The following is a 23599-nucleotide window of genomic DNA, read 5'->3' as shown; positions in this document are numbered from 1 at the left end:
GGGGTGGAAGAGCCGCCCTCCTCAGAGGCGAAGGGTCTCCCGGGCCCGGCTGGACATGGGTGGCCCCAGTCTGCGTCCACGCCGGCCGTTCCCCGCAGGGGGAGGCGCGAAGCCGGCCCACCGGCGGGGCGTGCGCCCACCCGCTCACTCACTGCCAGCCGTTCGGAGCGCGCAGGGCTCCCCGTCCACTCGCCCCGCTCTGCCTCACTCGCTCGCTCTCCACACAGGCAAGCAGCCGCGGCGGCACCACGGCGAAAACATCACGTGACCCCGCCTCCTTCGGGAGGGAGGGAGAGGAGCCGCTTTAAAAAAAAAAAGAAAGAGAAGCAAAAAAAAAAAAACCGCTCCAGCGAGAGGCGGTGCTTCTTTCAACGCGGGGGCGGGGCTGTGTGTTTGTGTGTGTGGTGGGCCGGAGAGCAAAGTTCTGAGAATGGAGGAGCCGGAGGGCGAGGAACCAATCGGAGATGAAGTCCGCTTCGCAAGCGGTCCAATCCGCAGTCACTGCCACGCACACCCCACTCCCGGTCGGCGGGTTGTGTGCGTGCGCGTGCCTTTCATAATGATAGGCGGGAGGCGGGACAAATGAGAGGCGAAGGTAATTAATAGCGGACGGCTGGGCGCGGGATGCCGTGAAGATGTGTTTGTGTGTGAGAAGGTGGGAGGGGGAAAGGGAGAAGGAGGGGGGAGAAGTGGGAGGCGGGCTCTGGGAGTCGGCCAATCACCGCCTCACACACTGAAACATACGCCGGGCGGAGGCGGGGACCCTTCAATGCCTGCGTGTACAGAGGAATGAGTGAAAAACAACACATACACAGAAAAGGCCACAAGGGATGAAGATGAGTAGCACTGTAATGTACCAATCAGTCCTCGCTGCTTCCACGAGTTGCCCAATCCGCGTTTAAGAAATGAAGGTTCACTTTCTTATACTGCTGCTATTCTTTTTTTTTTTCCAGGCACTCCTGTAATCCCCCTCCCTCCCTACGACCGCACTCCCCGCCCCATACAGGTTTGATGACCCGAGAGACGTCGTGGTTGGCCAAAGGAAGAGCCAATCGGCGAGCGCGAGAGCCGAGGGGAGGTGGAGGGGTGGAGCCGCTGAGGAAGTAAACAACTCGTCAGCGCGCGGGCGACCGTTGGAGGAGCTGGAGGGATGTGTGCAAAATTAACAGTCCCAGCTGCCGCTGCTGTGGAGGCGCGGGGGGAGAGGCGCGTCCACGTTGCCTGGAGCGCCGCGGGCTCTCGGAACCGCTCCCGCCCGCCACAGCCACGCCCCTCAGGTTGGGGAAGGGGGTGCCCTCCTATACCCGAAATTAGCGGATGTAGTTCAGCACTTGTTTCCGATGGTGTTCCCTCATAAACAGAAAGCGCGCATTTCCTTCGCAGTTGATAGATGGGGAGGGACGATTTACCTCAAGGGGGGGGGAGAAGGGAGGGGGATTTCTCTCTTCACACAGCAGGAAATTTACATCAGGTAGGGCAATACTGTCCCTTTTTACACACGGCGGAGTAAATTTTCCTCAAGTGGGGCAATATCTGTCTTCACGCAATAGGTAGATGGGAAGAAATTTGCTTCAGATGGGGCAATATCTGCCTTCATGCAGCAGGTAGGTGGGAGTAAAATTTTACTTCAGGATGGGGGATTTTTCAGGATAACGACAAGCAAGAAGAGGAGCTTATTAACTTGTGTAACAATATCATAAAAATGGGAAGGAAACAGAAAAGAAACATGATTCCTGAACTTAGCCCTGTGTCCTAACGTAGGGCTGTGTCATTTGCCTAGGCTAAAAGCTCATAGCAAAGACATCTTTTAATCATTAGGAGCTTTCTTTGTGGATGGTGGTGTTACGAGATATGTTTGCTTTTCAGGTTTTTTAAGTGTTGCTTTTTAAAAAGCTATTCTTGAAAAATAACCTCAGAATTTGAATTCAAAATTAATTAAAGCACTCAGAACAATACATCTGAGAAGCTGCAGATTTGTTCAGAGTAGTGAATTCTGATCACCCTTCTCAAGCTGATTTTGTATCTGTAGTGTAGAATGTGGGAGGTGATATTAAGGAGTAAAATAAGATCTGAGGTAAAAAGGTTGGACAGAACACGAAGAGGATATCACTTTGTGGAAAGTACTTGGGAAGACATATTTAGGTAGCAATCCTTGATGGAATAAACCCCATTGTAATCAGTAAGACTTCACAATAAAGATGGTTATGATTGCACTGTTCTATATTTTAGGGAACCACTGTATGCTACAAGTTCAAATGCCACCCTCACAGCCATTTTCAATGGGCTCCCCAAAAGTGCAATGTAAATGCAAATCTATCAGTCCTGGATATTAAAATGATTCCAAATGTAAATGCTCTGCTAGATTTGACGAAATTCCAACCTAGTTCAGCAGCACCACTCCACTACCAAATGCCTCTGGGAAGCCCACAAGCACAGCATAACAGCAGCAACATTCGGCCATTGTTGCTTCTCAGAAACTGATACCTTATGGCTGCATACAAGCCATACATTTAAAGCACATGATTTCCTCCCAAAGAATCCTGGAAATTGGTTTGTTCAGATTACTGAGAATTGTTGCTCTGTGATGAGTAAACTAAAGTTTCCAGGATTATTTGAGGGAAGTTATGTGCTTTAAATGTGTGGCTTGAATGCAGCCCAAGCAGTAATGCTCCTGAACATTGAGGTTGCATACAGCCATTATGCTCTGTGCATTTGTCTAAACCCCTTTACAATTTTAGGCATCACCACATTTTATGACAGCGAGTTTTACAAATTATATGCTATGCAAGTAGTACTTCCTTTTGTTCATCCTTGATTTGTGGCTAATTTGTTTCATTGGAAGATCTGCAGTTCAAATTATTATTTAAGAGGAAGAAAACTTATTTTCCTCTCCACCCAGATTGAGAGATCACAATGAACATTTGTATGTTCATAATATAACTCATCATTTGCAATTAGAGTGTTTGCTTGATCCTGACAATTTTTTTACAAACTAAGGTACAAAATGCAAAAGCAATGCTTGTGTTATGTGCCTTTGAGATTCAGATAGTTAATGTGCACATTCAGAAATCAATTTTAAATGGCATATTTAGTCCCAAGTTTCTCACACTCAAGTTTCAAGATTTCAGGGGCAAGTAAGGACTTCCAAAAGGATGCTGTACTTTAGAAGTTTTATATTTGTACAGTGTTGAGTTACTGTAGACAGTTTGGAAATAAATTTATTAACAGCTGAAAGCAGGTTCCTATATTTATTTTTTGCCTTCCTTTGAGGAACTTGATGTTGTTTACAAAGCTTTCCCCTACTCATTTATCCTCACAACACCTTTGTGCAGTAGATTAGGCAGGGAGGTAGTGACTGGTGCAAGGTCATCTAGTAAGCTTCATGGTTGAAGAGAGAATTGAACCTGGATCTCCCTGGTCTTTGCCTGATACTCAAACTAATATGTCAGACTGGCTATCAGATATGAGTACACTATTGTTCTGTTTTATGACTTCCTACAAAAAGGAGAAAAATGAAAGTCCTGTTCATGTACCTGCCTACAATGAATAGGTTCAGAGTTGGTTCTCCAGAAAGAATCTGGCTTGCCTTTCAAACTGTACTGTTCCATTTAGCACAACCACTACAACTGACCTTTTACTATGAACAGTGAAGGGACAGAAGGCTCTTAAGTTATGCTCTCACACAGATCTCCATTTGTCTACAGGTGAAGCTGAAGAACCAGGGCTGTATCCATGTGGGACAGCTGAGGCACCTCTGTAGATGGCAGCAAAATTTTATACCAATTGAACCTAAACAGGTTTTAGAATTGCTCCCTGGGTCTTTTAAGGGAATCATACAATTGTAGAGTTGGAAACGACTTCGTTGGTCATCTATTCCAACCCCCTGTAATGAGTAGATATGCTGCCATCTGTAGCTTTTCTTTTTATTTTGAACTAATGTGATGCTAACATGCTGCCTATGTGCAGTATTACATGTGTTTCTATGTCACCATTTTGAAAAATAATATTTTAAAGGTGTAATGGCTTCATTTTGAAAAATGTTGATGTTGTGCATTATACTAGCCATTCTTAGTTGGGAGAAGTAGTTTGCTTCCATCAGTTTGCTAACAGAATGACATTTAAGCGCTTCACAGAAGAAAATGAATGCTACTTCCTACAGTGGATTCTCTAATTAGTCTACTATACTTTATAATAAAGTGATTACAGAACTTTGTATCACTTAAATTCCAGTTGCTGTCTTACTCAGGATTAAGTCTCATTGGATTCAAGGGGAGTTTTAAATGTGTGCAAAAGATTGCAGCCAAAGTTGTTAAAGGTCTAAAAAAAATCCTGATTAATACATAGTCTATAAGAATGTACTGTGGATGAAGCTCTTAGGGAGCTACTTAATATTTATGCACTGTGTTAAAATAGTAGAATGTAGTTCTACTACTAACACACCCCTTTTCTGCTTCCTTTATTCATCCAGTACATACTCAAATATCAAATGCATCCCAAAAAAGGCATCTTGAAAATTTAAAAATTATGAAGGGTTTTTTTATTTGTAAACATAAGCAAGGTATCTTCAGAAAAGACAATAACACATGAAATTTATTATAAGGATGAGAAATTATATGAACATTTAGAAGAAAATCACTCATTATTGTTACTGATTTGCAGAGCAAATGATACAGTTTTACAAACACTTGGAAAGAAAGAGACTGGTTTTTGTGAATAAAATTGATTTTGTTTTGTCTGCTACCAGAACTGAATTTTTGCTGAAGGCAATGTGGAAGAAATTTCCCAGAAAATATTTGTTTACTTGCTCTTTCATCTGAGTCCACTGGTTTGTTTTGACAGTCACTATGACAAAGCTGCTTTTACCTATCAGGAAGATAAGTGCTTTATTAGCATTTCCTGTTTACAGTCACAAGGATTACACAAATCATATTTTTATCAAGCAAGTCAGTAAACTATATGTAATCTTACATAATTATTTTAGTTTAAAAAATACTGAAAGGGATACAGTTAGAGGGAATGTGTGCATTTTACCCACCTGTTTAAGTGATCAAGGTACTGTAGAAGGTTACTGTTGCTCACTCTTCCAAATGGGATAAAATGGACAGTTCTATGGACACAGGGAAATGTATGGGCTTAGTCCAAATCCTAAGCTCCCTCAGGCATCAGCCCATCTTGAAAACAGGTGGAGAAAATAAATTTCTCCAAATTTTCAGGAGCAGGTTTCTGGTTACCTTACTTAACCGTATGATTTCCCAAAGGATTTTCCATTTTCTTCTTGTTTGTTAACTTAAAAATGACTCACACTGCTGTTTGTCAGCTGCACTTCGTGGAATGCCTTGGGAGTAATGCCATGTTGCACTTCATTATTCCTGAGGCATTCTGGGAAGTGTGGTTGGCAGTAAGCAGTGCAAGGTTCTCTCGACAATGTCTCCCCAACAACACTTTCTGCAAAAACAAGGAAGGTGCATGAATCCTGAAAAGTTTGGATACATTTCTCCCTCACTGCACAAAATAGCACAAAATTGTCCCCTCCCCCATTTTCCAGGAGGGGAATTTGGCCCAGTGTTTTCCCAGGGACCTCCAGACTGGAGCCTTATTTTGGAGGTTCGTTCTCGTACCAGTGGAATACTGCTGTGGAAAGTAATGTGGGACAGAATGGTTTTATGGGAGTATTTCCCCCTTGGCGTGCATGGGTTGGTTGCTTTCATGCCTGGGTGTTTTAATGCCTGTAGACATTGTTGACATGCTACTCTCAGGTTGGTGGGAGTCATTGCTGGTACTATGGTCACTAAGGAAGTGGCCAATGAAGTTGCTATGTTCACTGCTGTTTGTTCCATTGTTTTCATTTCAACTTTGCTGCTGGGGCTGGGGTCAATAAAGTTTCAACTATGCTACCCTGGCATTGTTACACTGGTGTAAGTTGGCCACCAGCATGGTGTGACCATAGGATTTCCAAGCACCGTGTGATTCTTAATACACTAGGCACAGTGCTTCACCTTAATACCAATGGTAGGAAAGCTATAATATTTGCAGGTAAGAAAAAAGAGATTTTGAAAAGGGAGAGAAGGGTCAAAAGTATGGTAGTTTGAGCAGCCAGACTTAACATTTTTTCTTTGTTTAAAAGGGCAGGTCCCTCCACATTCAGTTTCTTAAGGCATGCTGCTGTTGCAATATAGGGAGCATTGCTATGCACATGAACCTGAAGCCAGTGTAAGTTCAGCTGGTGTAATGTCATATCGGATCCAAACCCCATTCAGCAGCAAGGCTGCTGCTCTGTTTAACCCTGACACAGAGAAAACAAGCCTTTAAAATAACATTTTGTGCCAGGATTCACAGTCACATTACCAAGCTGAACATGCTTAGGATCCAGCCTCAGTTCCACCCACCCCCGGTCTCACCTTACCCCCTTTTGGAGGACTTACACCAGCCTTGGCTTAGCTGGGATGAGCAAGATACTCCAGCATATTTTTGACTAAGCTGGGGTTGAAGACTTAAAACTGACTGAGCTGGAGATTTTAGCATCCTAAGGTGCTCTTGCCTTAAGATTGCCCTCTTATTCTAATAACACTACAATCCCCATCAGACACTTCTTTTCCTGAAGTGATAAGGTGCTACCTATTGTTTAGTCGTGTCCGACTCTTCGTGACTCCATGGACCAGACCACGCCAGGCACTCCTTTCTTCCACTGCTTCCCGCAGTTTCGTCAAAAGGTGCTACCTATACATGAGGCAAAAAGAAACAAGGTTTGGAAAAATATTTGACTTTCTAACCTTATGTCTCTTGTATATGCTACCAAGATTTAGCATAATTTACTATAGTGAGCTACTTAATATATAGATGTAGGAAAAACATCAAAGTGATGCACAGCTTGAACTCTTGCTAAAAATGGAAAGCTGCCATTACCCCTGATTCTAATTGCTATATTGTGACATCACTCCAGATCTTATGTTTGTGGTGAAAACCCTACATATAACTGCACGGAGAGTGCAAAACAATTTAATAACAACTGATAAAGTGTGTGGTTCTAGGTTTTTTCTTTGTCAACCCAAGAAAGGTAATATTAAATTTAAAATAATGAGTTATGCTTTTCAAATTGTGGGGGGAGAGATTTGTCATATAGTGCTTAGTTTATGGTATTACTAATTGTCATTATAATTGTTAGAATTATAGTATACATATTATAAAAAGAAAATCATGTTAATGTGAAAACGCTTTGTGAATAAGACCATAAAAGCATATTCTATGACTGCATTCTACCATATTGTCAGTTTTGCAAACCATAAAGCTTTTGAAAATTTATTATAGATGGTTATGAAACAGCACAAGATAGGGGTGTATGCACCCCTTTTCCTAACAAACTAGAGAAACTACTGGAGTGTACGTGGGTTTCTACGAGGCAAGACACAGTGATAACAGCAAGGGACTTTATTGAGCTAACATAACTGAACAACAAAGGCAAAGCAAGTGCATATTATATTATATTATATTATATTATATTATATTATATTATATTATATTATATTATATTATATTATATTATTATTGCACTAGCCAAAGGCCATGGCAATGTCCAAAGAAGAAAGAAGAAAAACAAGCAGACAGTAGTCTCTACATATGCAGTAAAACTATGATTAAATCTACCAAAATTTCTTATTACACAGAATAAAAAGTAATTCTCAAATAAAATGTGCAGATTAGATCCCAGAGACTCTTTTGCAATTGACCTCTAGCCCATCCAGTTCTTTATTACTAATCTTCCTAGCTGCCTTATAAGGTGGCATAGAGAGCCACCTTAAAAGTCACAGAGCCATCAGTATCACTCAGCAGCCATTTCACCCTCTCCACCCTGGTTAGATTTGTTTTCTTCATGAAAAGCAGTTTAATGAATCAATTAGTTTGGTCTGTGTATAGTGGACATTGTAGTAAGTAATGGCAAATGTCCTCTACAAATTGTTGCCCACACAGACAGAGTCTCTCTTCATAAGGTATTCCATTGTATCACCCATCTATGACTGCTAAGGGCATGGATTGAAAGCGTTCTGTGAAGGTGACACTTAATGAGGCAGATGGAAGATTTGTCAAATATCTGACTTGAAAGTGCATTGTTTTAATAAGCAGAAACCCCAAATTAACAATCTCAGAAAATTAGAATATTAAATGAAATCAGCAAAACAAGGACTGCAAATAGAGCAATATCGCACCTCTGAGAAGTAGAAGCATGCATATGTACTCAGTGTACTTGGTTTGGGCCCCTGAGATTGTTAATTTGGGGTTTTCATCAGCTATACACCATGATCATCACAATTATAGCAAATAAAGGCTTGACATGTCACACTTTGCATGTCATGAGTCTATCTCCTATATTAGTTTCATCTTTTAAGTTGAATTACTGAAATAAATGAACAATGTGATTTGCTGTCAAAACCCCCAAGCTGTGAATCGTAACTTGGACCTTAAGAGCCAATGCCAGTAGCCCCAACCCTGATAATGGATATGTACTGAATCAAAAGAGAGGGGCTCAGAATCCTTAGTCCAGACTCAAACTCAGGTGGACATAGACCACTGAATACATAACACTCCCTTCCCCTTAGGCACGAACCCTAACCCCCATAAACACACATAGTCCTCAAGATTATAAGAGCGGCAGAGCTCGCCCCCTTGGGTCATTTAGAGATTGTGTTGGAGCTGGTGTCATGGGTGTCCCCAGTGTTGTCGCCTTGGCACTGTCTAGCGGTGCAGTGCCAGGGCCCCATTCCTCTGTACTTCCTGGGAACACAGGGTCCTCCTTGGGTGCATCAGCCTGTGAACCGAGCTGATCATTCACTTCATCCCTGTGCTTTGATGTGGTGGCGGCAGCTGGAGCTGGGGCATCAGTTAGGTGGTGCCACATTTGGTCCACATGCTGGCGGTGGACCCGACTGTCTGGCATGGCAACCTTGTAGGAGACTGGCCAAGTTGCCCTGGTAGCAGGGATCCAGGCAAGGCCATCTCCATAGTTCTGGGTGTAGACAGGGTCATCTGGGGTGAAGGACATGGGGGCCGCTGGAGGCTCCTGGCCTGGAGGCTAATCAGATGCAAGGTTGGGGTGCAGCCGATCCAGGAGCGATGCCAGCTTCCGGTTCATGAGGAGCTCTGCTGGGCTTCGGTCTGTGACGGTGCAGGGCGTGATGTGCTGCTGCAGCAGGAAATCTGCTAAGCGCTGGTTCCAGTCCCCCTGGACAATCCGGGTGAGGGATTCCTTGGTGGTCCTCACCATTCTCTCAGCCTGTCCGTTTGTTGATGGGTGAAATGGTGATGACGTGTCATGCTGGATTAGGTTGTCAGCCATGAACTTCTGGAACTCAGCCGATGTGAACTGTGCTCCATTATCGGACACAATGATGTCTGGCAGGCCATGTGTGGTGAAGACCCACTTCAGGGCCCAGATGGCGACCTTGGAGTTCATCGCTGAGACTGGCACCACCTCAAGCCACTTTGAAAAGGAGTCCACAATGATCAAGAATGTCTGACTTTGGAATGGGCCAGCAAAATCAATGTGGAGTCTTGACCATGGTTTCCGCGTCATCTCCCACGGCTGGATCAGGGACTGGGGCATGGCCGGTCGGAACTCTTGGCAGGTCTGGCAGCACCGGATCCATTCTTCTAATTCCGCATCAATGCCTGGCCACCAGACATAGCTCCTGGCCAGAGCTTTCATGCGGACGATACCTGGGTGACTCACATGCAGATCCTCCAGCACTCTGGTTTGCAGCTTAGCAGGAATCACAACCCGGTTCCCCCACAGCAGGCATCCCTTGTGAACTGACAGTTCATGTTTCCGGGAGATGAATGGGGAGAACTTGGCATCGAGGTGACCGACTGGCCACCCTCTCCACACCCAGTTGAGGACACGGGAGAGGGTGCAATCTTTTGCTGAGTGTATGGCAACATCTGTGGTGTGAAGCGGTGGCTGGGGCAGAGTCTCCAGCAGCATCACGCTGTGGGCTGGGGACGGATCAGCGTCTATGTCTGGCAATGGCAGGTGGCTTAGGGCAGCTGTGTGGCCCAAGCTCTTGCTGGGACGGTGGTGAAGTGTGTAGTCATATGCATTGAGAAAGATGGACCACCTTAGCATCCTTGGGGACAGGATCTGAGGAGTCTGCCGATCAGGAGCAAAAAGGCCCAGCAGAGGCTTGTGGTCAGTCACAATTGTGAAGTGGCGGCCATAGATGTAGTTGTGAAACTTATTCACCCCTGCAACGACAGCCAGGGCCTCCTTGTCGATCTGGGCATAATTGCATTCCGTTGATGACAAGGTCCTGGAGTAGAATTCAATAGGGGCCTCCCGTCCATCCAGCAACTGGTGGCTGAGGACTGCACCGATTCCATATGGGGAGACATCACAGGCAAGCACAACAGGCTTGGTCTCATTGAAATGGGTAATGACACTGTCAGAGGAGAGCAGGTGTTTGACAGCATTGAAAGCAGTGTCCTGAGCACAGCCCCAGATCCAAGGAGCTTTCTTGTTCAATAGCTGGTGCAGGGGCTCCACAGTGGTCGCCTTATGTGGAATAAAAGAGTGGTAGAAGTTCAACAGGCCCAGGAAGGACTGCAACTCCTGCTTACAGCGTGGCGGTGGAGCACTATGGATGGCCTTTACCTTTGCTGGTGTGGGGTGGATGCCATCAGCGTTGATCAGGAACCCGAGGAACTCAACCTTGGGGACCCCCAGCTGGCATTTTTCTTTCTTCACCTTTAGGCCAGCATCTTGAAAACGGCGCAGGACCTCTCGAAGACGGCATGCAAGCTCTGCCTCGGACCCTCCCGCAATGAGGACATCACCAAAATATGGAATTACTCCAGTGAGACCCTTCAGGACATCTTCCATGAGGCTTTGGAAGAGGCTTGGGACCACGCTGACACCGAACTGTAGTCTCTTGACACGGAAAGCCCCGTGGTGGGTCACGATAGTCTGTGCCTCAGAGGTGGCCTTGTCAACTGGGAGTTGTTGATATGCCTGGGTCAAGTCGAGCTTCGCAAAGACTTTTCCACTCGCCAGTGATGCAAGAAGGTGACTCACGACTGGAACAGGATATGCATGCTGCTGCAAGGCTTTGTTGAGGGTGCACTTGTAGTCAGCACAGATTCTCACATTCCCGTTTGCCTTGAGGCAAGTGACAATTGGGGTTTCCCACTGAGCATGCAGGACTGGCTCAAGGACTCCTTCTTTGATGAGGTGATCCAACTCTGCATCGATCTTGGGCTTCAGGGCAAATGGCACCTGCCGAGCCTTCATGCGGATTGGTACTACAGCCGGGTTGAGGCTCAGTGCGACCGGTGGGCCCTTGTAGCACCCCAGTGACACATCAAACACGGCTGCAAACTCATCACAGATGGCCTCATAGCTGGACTGGCCTATGTGCTGGACCCCTGTGATATGGATGCCCAGTGCGTCGAACCAGTTGAGGCCAAGTAGGCTGGTGTGGGGGCCTTTGACAACTACCAGCTGCAGCGGTCCGCTAAAATGCTTAAATTGGACAGTGAACGTGCCAATGCCCTGAATGGGCACGTGCTTCCCCTGGAAGTCTGTCAGGATCACCTCAAAGGGCTGCAAACAGGGGGCTCCTCCCTTCTGGCAGATGTGATGGTATGTCTCAGCAGAAATAACAGAGAGCGCTGACCCGGAGTCAACCTCCATTTCGCATGGGGTTCCCTGGATGATCACGGCTACTCGAATCTTCTCGCAGATTGGCTGTGCATTCTGGATAGATGTGGCAGCTGGCTCCTGTGTGCAGGTACACTCCGATATGGCATGGCATTCTACTGCACCTGGAGTCCCGTGGTGACCATCCCCAGGCCCTGAAATTGGACGCCAGGGAGTATCCCACTGTTCCTTCATTTGGCAGGTGCATTCAATATGGCCAGTTTTCCCACATTCCCAACACTGGACATCATAGAAACACCATGACTGGCATTCATGCTGGCCCCCGCAACTGGTGCAATTCACCTCTGCACCTCTCTGTTGGCCAAAACACTTGGACAAGCCAAGGCACAGTCTCAGGACGTCCTCACCTTCCTCACTGTCTACAACCTTCTCTGAGTGCACTGCCTCGGCCTTCCATGCCATGGGTGGGCTTTGCACTTGGCGAATCTCTCTCATCATCTTGCTGACTGTCTCTGCCGTGAGGGCCTCGTTTAAGGCAACCTGGAAGGCTAGATCCTTCTTCGCAAAAAGGTGCTGTTGTAGCTTCTCATCCCTTAGCCTGCACACAAGACGGTTGTGGAGCATTATCTCCAGGTTGCTGAAGTTGCAGTGGTGGGTGTCCTGCAGCAAGGTTGTGATGAAGGCCTCTATGGATTTGCCTGAGGCCTGGTTTCGCTTGTAGAACTTGTGCTGGCAAGCAATCTCCAATGGCTGGGAAGCGAAGTGTGTCCTCAACTTCAGCATTATTGTGTTGAATGTCATCTCGCTTAGCTTGGTTGGGGCCTCGAGGGCCTGGGGAATCTTGAACGTGCCAGGCCCCCACACACTGAACAGCATGGCTCCCTTCAATAGAGGGTCGGTCATGTTATTGGCCACATGGAAAAACTCAAGCTTGGTGGCATAGGAGTCCCATTTCCCTGGGACTTTGGGGTCAAATTGCTTGATGTGGCCCTGGGTGGCCATGAGGTTCGCTCTGTGTGACCTGCCTTGTGGCTGCAGTCAGTGATTCCAGCTGGCTCAGGTGGCAAGTCCCCGGTGGTGCTTCAGCTCAGTTAAGGTGACAGTTCCCCAGCAGTGATTTCAGCTTGTGGAAGCCAGCCAGGGCTGCATAACTAGCCTAGCATCCCATGCTTGTTGCCAGTGAAGTGTACATGGGTTTCTGTGAGGCCAGACACAATGATAATAGCAAGAGACTTGAGCTAACATAACTGAACAACAGGGGCAAAGCAACTGCTTAAATGTATTTCTGAAAGCCTGGGCCACTCCCACTCTCAATGTGACTGGCTGTCAAAAACTCCAAGCTGTGAATTGTAACTCAGAACTTAAGAGCCAATGCCAATAGCCCAAACCTTGATAACCAGGGGTTCAGAATCCTTAGTCCAGACTCAAACTCAGGTGAACATAGACCACTGAATACATAACAACTACAAAAGACAAAGAGTCTTTTAGATCATATAGATCTTCGTGAGGGAAATCTTTTTTGAACCTATCAGATGAAAAAAAGATTCCTTCCTAAAAAGCCATCTTGACTGCCCTGGCAGGGGTCAGGGTGGTAGATTTATCCTATTTTTTTTACACATATAAGAGTTTAAAAAGATATATGCCATATGTGTGAGGTGCTTTAAGCAATTTTATTTATATATTTATTGGGGAGGATTGAAGATATATAGAGTAAAGATACTCATAAATAAACATACAAAACAATAATAAATCACACAGACACATACTAAGATAAGAAAAGCAGCATTCTATTTTTAAACTAGACAAACAGATAATCATCCCCATTCCAGAAATAAAAATGCCAAAGGGAAAAAAATTCCAGTTATTTACCATGTAGGTGATAAACTGAACTCCTTAGGAAAGGAATTCAGATGGAACCCCTTATAGAATTTTTGTGCAAAAAAGAAAATGAACTTAAGATATCTGGGTTTGAGGATTGAAGAAAATACTGGTTTATAAAAGTGGAATTGTTGAGTGTTATCTTGGAGTGGATGTTTTGAATAATTTTACTATATATAGCTGACAAAGAATCAGAAGTTGTCTTCCCCCACTTTCCTTCCTTCCTTCCTCTCTCTCTTCCTCTCTCTCTCTCTCTCTCCCCCCCCCTTTGGGTTTGGGTTTTCATTCAGATTAGTTTCATTTATCTTTGATAAAAAAATATCGGATAGTTAATATTAACTGTTGTATATTTTCCTTCAAACTTTAATAAAGTCAGGGTGTGTGTGAAAGGAATTCTAGATGGTGGACAGTGCACCACTACTGAAAATTTATTGATCCACCCTGTAACAGGTCTCAGCTATAGAAGATAAATGCGAAGCAGAACTTCACAGGCTGATTTTAACACCCAAGAAGAAACATAAAGAAGACGATGGTCTAGTTATCATTGAAGAGGCTGTACCATTTCAGACTACAAGTGGGCACTTACATGGTGAAGTACTCCTATCAGAAAGAGCAAAATTCCTGCACATGGAAGATGGCTCTGAGGGGAGAAAGTTTCTAGCTTAGTTTTTTACATGCAGGGGGTTTGTGAATGTGAAGACACATTGAAATCATGTGAATCCCATGGAAGTTGGCAACTTCTATGAGAACTACACCTGAGAGTTTTTGATGACTCAGAAGCATATGATTTTAGAGCAGGATCTTTAAATAGTGATGTGTCAGGATTTTTTTTTCTTAATCTGAATTTAGTGTATTGATGGTTTTATTGTACATATACACTTGAGAAAATGATGCTGCCTTATCAATAAGTTAAATTATTTGTCTGAACAATACAAGATATTTATTTACAGGTCTTCATTACAAAGGCAGTTATTTGTTAGTAGCAGAATGTCCATTGTCATTACAAGAAGTATGCGTGTGGAGAGAGAGAGGGGGGTGGGGATTAACAGGTGCAGGGACCATAGGGTCACAGTACACCTCATGCCCAATCCCTATCAGTGAGAACTAGGTCACCCACTGTAAGGGTTGGAGGGCACATAGTTATTTCAACAGTGTCCTCATATGAGTAAATAACAGCTGTTCATTTGCATGGAGGAAAGTAAAGGAAAGTAAACCCACTACCGGCTGAAACCATCCTTCATCTACCTACTCCAATCTTACATTTTGTTTCTTGGTTATATCAGATATGATAAAATGTTGGGAATGTAAGATGAAGTGTTAAAAATAGGCTTTTGTCAAGGTAGATGGTTTAAATTATTGATAAAGCTCAGGCTACAACTCCATGCATACAATTATTTGGAAAATGCCTTACTTAATGCAATGGGATGCACTTCTGCATTAATAATATGCATTGGATTGTGCTGTTATTACTGTTTCCATTGTGCTTAGGACGTGTTATATGGTCTCGGCAGCCACTCCCAGTCACCAGTCTAGCTGCTGCATTCTGGATTATGGGTAGTTGTAGCTTTAAGTCACCTTCAAAGGTAGCCCCACGCAGAGCGCATTACAGTAGTCTAAGTGGGAGATAACCAGAGCATGCACCACTCTGGTGAAACAGTGCACAGGCAGGTAGGATCTCAGCCAATGTACCAGATGTAGCTGATAGAGATGTCCTGGGTGAAGAATTAACCCATACCTCCATGGATAGCTATGAGGTCCAGCTCCAAGGGTCTTCTGGCAAATCCCTCACTGCAAGAAATGAAGTTACAGGCAACCAGGCAGAGGGCCTTCTTGGTAGTGGTTTCATCCCATCAGATGTCAAGCAGATAAACAACTAGATGGCTTTTAGAGGACATCTGAAGACAGCCCAGTACAGGGAAGTTTTTAATGTTTGATGTTTTACTCTGTTTTTATAATTTGTTGGAAGCTGGCCAGAGTGGCTGGAGCAACCCAGGCAAATGGATGGGGTACAAATATACTACTACTACTACTAATGGGAAGGAGGAGGAGGAACATGTTACACTGGAAGCAAAACCCATTGTGGTAGTGGTGCTAGTAGAAAGATGTTTTCAACCCCTTTCACTTATACACAAAATGTGTTTGCAAATACATTTTTGAAAGAGTTATGAATTCCTAGTCATTTGAGAGATACTTAATAACTCCAAACTCTGAAGATTTACTAACATGCTTTGTGAAATTAGTCCCTCCCATTTAATATCTTTTGAGATAAATGGCCGAAATATTGGGAAATTTTGGAACAAGAAGGAGACAGATTAAAACTGCAGAGTTTTGAAAAACTAAAAAACTAAGTGCGAGATATGCTTCATTATTACCAAATAATGGAGGCTTACAATTTGGATAAGAAAATTGGCTTTCAGGTGGAAAAATCAAAATTGGAAATAGAACTGTTAGAACCTAAAACTAAGAATTTGTCAAGAATGTATAACTTGCTGTTGAAATGGAATACTCAGGATGAAACGGTGAAATCTGCTATGATTAAATGGGCACAAGATGTTGGACATAACATTATGATGGCTGACTGGGAACAGTTATGGACCACAGGTATGAAGTTTACGGCATGTAATGCCTTAAGAGAGAATATAATGAAAATGATATACAGGTGGTACATGACGCCAGTCAAGCTCGCAAAAATTTATCATTTGCCCAAAAATAAATGTTGGAAGTGTAAAGAGATTGAAGGTACATTATTTCACCTTTGGTGGACATGCCCAAGGATTAAGACTTTCTGGGAGATGATTTATAATGAAATGAAAAAGGTATTTAAATATACCTTTCAGAAGAAACCAGAGGCCTTTCTCCTGGGCATGGTCGGCCAATTGGTGTTAAAGAAGGATAGAACTTTCTTTATGTATGCCACAACAGCAGCAAGAATACTTATTGCAAAGTACTGGAAGACACAAGATTTACCCACCCGGGAAGAATGGCAAATGAAGGTGATGGACTATATGGAACTGGCGGAAATGGCTGGCAGAATCCGAGACCAAGGAGAAGAGTTGGTGGAAGAAGATTGGAAGAAATTTAAAGTTTATTTACAGAAACATTGTAAAATTAAGGAATGTTAGAAGGATGTTGGAATGAAGTTATGTGGTTTTAGCAGAAATGATATAAAGGATTAAGTAAAAAAACGATAGTTAATTGGTGAAAGAAGAGAGTGTAAAATTACAGTATGTTAAGATAAATTATTAGGATAAAAACAAAGATGGAAAGGATTTGCTGAAATACCTAATTGAACTAGAATACAAAAAAGGGAGGTGTGAGGAGGTCAAGGAAACAAGCAAATGAAAAATAAGTTATGGGAAGGTTTGACTTGTTTTTTTCTTTTTCTTTTTTCTTTTTTTCTTAATTGTTTGTATTTTTCTGGGTTTTTTATTTTCTGTTTGTCTGTATTTATGTGATGTATTGTTTTGTTTTTTCTTGCTTAATTTAGTGTTTTCTTTTTGTAATCTTTAAAATTGGAATAAATATTATTTTTAAAAAATATCTTTTGAGATATTCTATGCTATATATAAAGATTTAGGATGAGGCTCAGTGACACTGCATTGCATAATATCATGACTTGCAGAGTTGTTTTGGTGTGTGACTTTGGCTGTTATACAGGTTGTCTCAGCAACCTGGATCAGGTCAGCATTGCTAAACCAACACCATCAGATGTAACATAGTAGTACTGAGTAAAGATATTGTAAGTCAGGGAGAGGTTATTAAAACATGTGGGTCTGAAACAAATCCACACAGCATTGTAGCAACTTCTTGGATTCTACAGAACCATATACAGTATAACTTCCACTTTCTTGTATCCAAAGGGAAACCCTTTATAAGGAGATGGTGATATGCATCATAAATAAAGCACTGGAGATTCTGAAGCACCTCCACACCTTAAAAGTGAACCAAGATAGTGGGCTCAATAGTGTTTCCTTCCTAAATAAAACTCAAAGCAAAGTTGCTAATTCAGGGCAAATAACAATTAATTAGTTTAACTAGATCACAACCCCAGAGTCTCTGTATACCCCTGTAAATAAATAATAAATGTTATTTATTGTTTGCCAGTGTATAAAGAACACAGAATGATTGTGTACTCAAAGTTTTGCATGTGCCAAATTGTCAGAAAGGTACACCACCAGATGTTTTGAAGTTGTTTATGCATTCCAGGCTCTTATGACTACACTGGGATGGTCCTTGTAGACCTGAGTGCTGGGCAGAGTGTACCTACATATGGTAACCTCGGGAGCGGCTCAGATAAACAGAGTTACTTAAAGGCTCTCTGAGTCATCATTCCTTATTCTGCATTGCATAAATGAACATGCTATGTTGGAACACAGCCATGAGTAGCGTATTTGCTCCCTTGTGGCTGGCAGGAAGCTTGTTTTCTTCAGCTAGTATATAGGAGAATGGGGCTACTGCTTGAACTGACTTGCTAATAGGATAAACAGCCCTGTGGAGCCTCTCTTTATGCTCATACATAGATGTTTGTAACATTTGTATTAGTACAGAACGCACTGTGAAATGGGAGTAGGTGAAAGCTTCGGGCAACTACCTCAGAGTAAAGGCATAGGCTGCTGCATGTGAACCTGTTTAAAACACAAAAATGTAGTTTTTTCAATCCAGAATCATTCATGCTTGTCCTCAACATGCTGATTTCAATCTAGAGTTGTTCTAGAGCCTGCTGTCCACAAGGGCAGGTGTGGTTACTTGCTGCGCATTTGAAAACCCTGCAATAATCTACTTTCTGAATGAAACCAGTCTCTCCAGAACCTAATCGAAGGGAGGATTTTCAAATGCCTATCAAGCCTTTGGCTGAGCTAGTGCAATGTCGTAGAATGATCATGAGCATTCCATTTGCTAAGAGAAATTGACTGCAACAGAGTAGTCACATTAGTCTAGTTTTGTGAGTTGAAGTGAAAAGGTCTTCAGGCATGGTGGGGGCGGAGAAATCTCACACAGGTTCACACAGGTAATTCCTTCCATGTAAACATGATTGCTTTACAGGATACTAAGCATTTTCTCTTTCCCCCTTTCTTCAGTTTAAATATGCAACTTTTGACATCTGCATAGTACATTCTAGTGTACTATAAGTGAGAAGGAATTGTGTGATAGGACTCACCCCTCCAAGAGTTTACAGTAGGCATTGGTGGCCCTTTCAAGGTCCTAGTTACTCTGTTGGATATGGATACAGAGAGGACTCAAGACAGTTCTCATTGGGATGGGAAACCTTTATAGCCTAGCAGACCATATTGTTATCACTACCCCTTGAGGGCCAAGTTTGTTGACTGGGCAGAGCTGTCCTGATAGTTTCCCAAAGGGTATATGAAAAAAAATCCCAGGATTTTAGGTGGGCATAGACAATGGCAGAGTCTCCCCCTGAAATGTTGGGTCCTGGAGATACTTGAAGGAAAGTTGCTTTTTACATACAAATTACATGTGGACTCCTAAAAGCATGCTTACTTGAATGTTAGTTTCATCAAAATCAATAGGCCTTCAGAGAAAACAGGTTTAGGATGAGAGTGTTAATATGAAATTTGTTATTTTTTTCAGAAATCTCATTTGGATAAAGCTCCCCCCCCAGTCTTTGTCACCCCCTTCCAAATATAGTGGTACCTCGGGTTACAAACTTAATTTGTTCTGGAGGTCTGTTCTTAACCCGAAACCGTTCTTAACCTGGGGTGCACTTTTGCTAATGGGGCCACCCGCTGCTGCCATGCTGCTAGCACACGATTTCCATTCTCATCCTAGGGCGAAGTTCTTAACCCGAGGTACTATTTCCAGGTTAGCGGAGTTTGTAACCTGAAGCGTTTGTAACCCAAAGCGTTTGTAACCCGAGGTATCACTGTATTCCCCCCCCCCGCCCTTGTGTTGCAACTGTGACTAATAGGTTTTTGTACTGCCACTGAAATGTGTAGAAGAATTTCATTTATATCCTATCATTCAACCCTAATAGGCTCTTGGGGTGGTATATTCCATCAATGTGAGAAATTTGAGCAAAGCTCTCTCAGATTTTTAGTGTAAAAAGGGGGGGGGGGACCTGGCATCTTGCCTTAGCTGCCACTGTTCTCAAAAATATATCCACAGATCTACACAATATTTTCACGGGGAGCGGGCGGGTGGTGGGGAGCAAACTGTTACAGCAGTAACAGGATACCAAGTGCAGAAAAAAAATATTTTGCAGTGGGTTGAAAGAACAGGGGAACTATGCACCATTCAATATTTACAGTAACTGTAGCTTGTGATTCTGTTGTCAGGGACAACATTTGTTTACTCTTGTTAATCATTTATTCTCCTCAAGATTCACTTTTCTCCAGCATCTAGAAAAAAATGAATACTAGATTATATAATAATGAGTTGTAGCTCTAATTACCAAACTAATCAAATGCATTTTTAACAAGATCTGTCATGGTGGAAAAACATGTCCTGTTATCTAATGATTGTAGCATTGTACCATAGGGCACAAACACATCTAGGCCACAGAGGGAGACATGACAGACAATTCTAATGCATGTGTACTTTTGAGGTAGACCTCAGCCCTGAGCTACTGTCCTTAGCTGAATTGCCCAAACATAAAGTCCCCGTTATAACAATGTGATGTATATGAACAAATGGTGTTGCAGTTTTGGGTTCATTGCCCTCTCTCTAGTATTGTAAATAGTGTGTAATAATATTTTCTGTGTTAACCAAATCCTGTACTGGTTCTGGGCTATTTTGCTCAATAGGCAAAACTATCTACTTGAACGCCTCCACCCCCCAACAAATTGCTAACTTCAATTTTCAAAAATGGGTGTCGTACAAAAAAATGAAAAGCACAGAGCTTGAAACTGCTATTTTTTATTATTTTAAAAAATGCAGTAATAAGTAATCTGTTTAAAACTGTGCTCCTCAACAGGTCAGTACTGTGCCTCACTAAGGTCTGTACCCTAGATGGCTGCCTAATTGGCCTAATGATACCACTGGCCCTGACAAAATCAGCTGTAAGGTGCAACCATATAGATATACACAGTAATCTAATATAGTGTTTGGAATAGAATGAATTCACTTGACAATTCCCTACTGCTCAGCAAGACTGTGGGGTGTGTATGGTGCGGGTAGGGATTGATATTGTCATGTTATCAGTTTTAAGATGGATAAGCCTGGGTAAGCGCCAGGACCCCTGAAATCTCACACTGCTGTAGAAATGGGAGGGAGGCGTGTAACACAGGCACTTACTCAGGGTTCATGTTTCCTTTTGTAAAGGAGGCATGGCAGAGATTGCAGTGTCTTTATGAAATGCAGTCATACTGTTAACATGCCATCTAGTTTGGCCTTAAGCTGGTGTTGTTTGAAAAAGTCGGTATGAATACAGGCAGACAGCCATCCTGGTCACCTCACAGTATACCTTTTAATTTTGATGGAGCCACTCCCTTGGGAAATATAGACTAAAGTTAGCAAAACTTCTGGAGGACATACTCAGCTATTCTGTGCTTGATTACTTGAAACTGAGTCAGAGTAGCTCTTGCAGAAAAAAGAAAGCAATCTCACCTTACTACAAGAGCTTTTCAAGTTCATTCTGAGTCATCATGACAAGAGTTTGAGCAGCAGGCTAGACTGCATGCATGTGTGTGTGTGTGTGTGTGTGTGTCTATGCATACTTGTGCTTTGAAAGAGTAAACAGCTTTGATACAAGGTATACCCTTGAAGTTATGTCAAAATGACCTTGGTAGCACTATGTCACATCAAACTGATGCTGATTAAGTGCAAACATTTGCATGGTGATTATGTGGCACAAAAAAGGAGGAACAAATTGAAGAACTTTCCCCCCCAAAAAATATTAGTACACCTGTCCTAATCCAGCTGAAGTTACTTGTGCTAGCTAAGTTCGATCAAACAAGTTAATTTATCCCATTGCCTCAGTGGGACCCATGGGGCAGTCCTGTACATGCATCATCAAAGGTATCATTGTTTTCTTATGAGCTTACTCCCTAATTAGTGTGCTGAAATCAGAACCAACTAACTAGTTTTGTCTACGTCCTCCCCCTCACTACAGAGTTCTACAAGGAGGAGGAGGAAGCTGGCAGACCAAGCCACCTGCAAAACTGTAATTAGGGAAGCAGACAGGGGGGAGTTAACTGAGGGTGGACTGGTGTGGGTCAGTTCCAAATGCCTCTGAGAATACCTTAAGCAGGTGATGAAGTCTGCAGCTCCCCACCCCACTGACTGCCCGCCATGCTCTAGAATTCAGTGGCATGCTAACTCTGACCATGGGCATTCTGTTTGACTAATAAGACTAATAGCCATTCATCTCTCTCTCTCTCCCTCCTCCATTAAATGGACTAATTCCTATTTAAAGCCTAGCTAGTAACCATCACCACATCTTCTGACAGAATATGCCCACACAAATGATGGATATATTAATGCATACGCTCTCTGTTTGGCTCCAGGTTTCTTTGGGCCTTTGAGCAACCAAATATCACTGGGGCACCTTTATCACCACCTCTTCTATTTAAGAAAAAACCCCACTGTGATTTTGCTCTCTCCTTCCCCTCCCCCGGCTCGTTTTTTTTTTTTTTTTGTTTTGTTCTGTGGGGCCCTAACAGAGACAGATTTAAGACAGTATGACCAGTTTCCCCGCACAGGTTGCCAAGCAGAGGGGGTGCCTTCTTGCCTCTTTCACAGCCTAAACTATTAGTGGGCAAGAGATGTTGGAAGTACAACAACTGAGATCATTCAGTTTGTAACTTAAGGGTTGGTTCTGTTAGTGTTAATTAGCCTAGAAGGAGACAGGTGGAGGTGTTGCTTAGCAACCAAGCAGAGTGGGATGATCCTCACTGAGGTAGCACATGCTCTTATTAGCTGTATAGTTCTGAGGGAGTTTCATGTCTTCCTGCTTTGTACAAGGCCTGAATTAAGAAAGGCAAAATCTCTGTGTTTGTTTCCCCTCAAATTATACACTGCTTTGTTCAGTTTACTCAGTACTATCAGGTGCTATCAAGCCTTTTCTCCCCAGATTCCATTTACTGGTATTTCAGTGACTTTGCTAACAAGAAGTGCCCTACTGGCCAAACACTCTGTTCTCACAGTAGCCAAGCAGATGCCCATGGAAAGCCTACAAGCAGGGCATGAGTGCAAGAACACTTTCCGCACAGTGGAAGTGGAGCCAACAATTGTGGGTGGTAGCCACTGATAGGCTTGTCCTCCATTCATATCTGTCAATGGTCAGATCATGGAACAACCTTCCTTTAAATCCAAACACCAAGCTTCTAATGTCCTTCTGCATCCAGCACAAAATAGCATTGTCTTTGTATTGTCTCACAATTTAGATCATAAGCTCATTGTGCAAGGGGCTTTAAAGAAAAGAAAAGAAATTTTTGCCTATATTGCCCTGTGAAGCACCATATACATTGATGGCTCCTATATAAATAAAATAAACCTACCAAAGAGTTATAACACGAGTTTGGGAGAAAATGAGGTTAATTCTCATATATTCCTTTTAAAGACAAAATAAAAATTGATCTCCCATGCCTTGTAAAACAGCATCTAAGATATCTTAACATATAAAGGATTTCACATTAGAAAAGACATCACTGAGAAGGAACAACAAATGGGTTTTATGGCACCTTAAAGACTTACAACTTTAATAGATTAAACAATGATTAAGAATACTCAACAGCTTATGCAATTAGTTAAATTGAAAGTAACTAGTCCCTTACATTTTAAAAAATTGGTTCCTTTGATACTTGCAGAAGAATTGCTCATTGTCATTTATCAGAGGATGTTTGTTCAAGCATGTCATATAATTCCGTCAAACAAAACTAACAAACTTTGTTTCTTTTCTTACAGCCAGTTCATACGTTATTTGGAGCCAGCTGATGCATGGAAAAAGACTTCTCACACAAGTGGTGTCTTACGCAAGTTGTGTGTAATGTCAGAGCAGGTACTCACAGAAGATCGCAATGGCTACTTGAGCAATAGCAACACAGGGCTTATTTCCAAGGCCCTCATTGGCATTGCTAAGTAACTAGAACAAGATGAGAAAAGTAAAACTTTAGTCAGATT

The 23599-nt window shown here is 42.9% G+C and overlaps 2 long non-coding RNA genes across 4 annotated transcripts; one reads left to right on the top strand and one right to left on the bottom strand.

Annotated features, from left to right (window-relative positions):
• The first annotated feature begins 445 nt into the window (after positions 1–445).
• On the top strand, positions 446–23599 carry LOC307207713. Of its 3 annotated transcripts, none has more exons than XR_013834783.1 (2): positions 446–911; positions 23384–23599. It is a non-coding gene; the product is annotated as an uncharacterized lncRNA (long non-coding RNA). The 3 variants fall into 3 exon arrangements; XR_013834784.1 differs by lacking the exon at positions 446–911 and adding an exon at positions 1282–1604; XR_013834785.1 differs by lacking the exon at positions 446–911 and adding an exon at positions 19126–21728.
• LOC307207736 lies at positions 4515–5302 on the bottom strand. Its single transcript, XR_013834812.1, has 2 exons — positions 5036–5302; positions 4515–4863 (listed from the first exon to the last, which is right to left on the bottom strand). It is a non-coding gene; the product is annotated as an uncharacterized lncRNA (long non-coding RNA).

Source organism: Podarcis cretensis, assembly GCF_951804945.1.
Source record: "Podarcis cretensis genome assembly, chromosome: Z".
NCBI classification, from domain to species: Eukaryota; Metazoa; Chordata; class Lepidosauria; order Squamata; family Lacertidae; genus Podarcis; species Podarcis cretensis.
The sequence above is the reverse complement of the archived record's forward strand: the minus strand, read 5'-3'. Positions and strand labels throughout refer to the sequence as shown.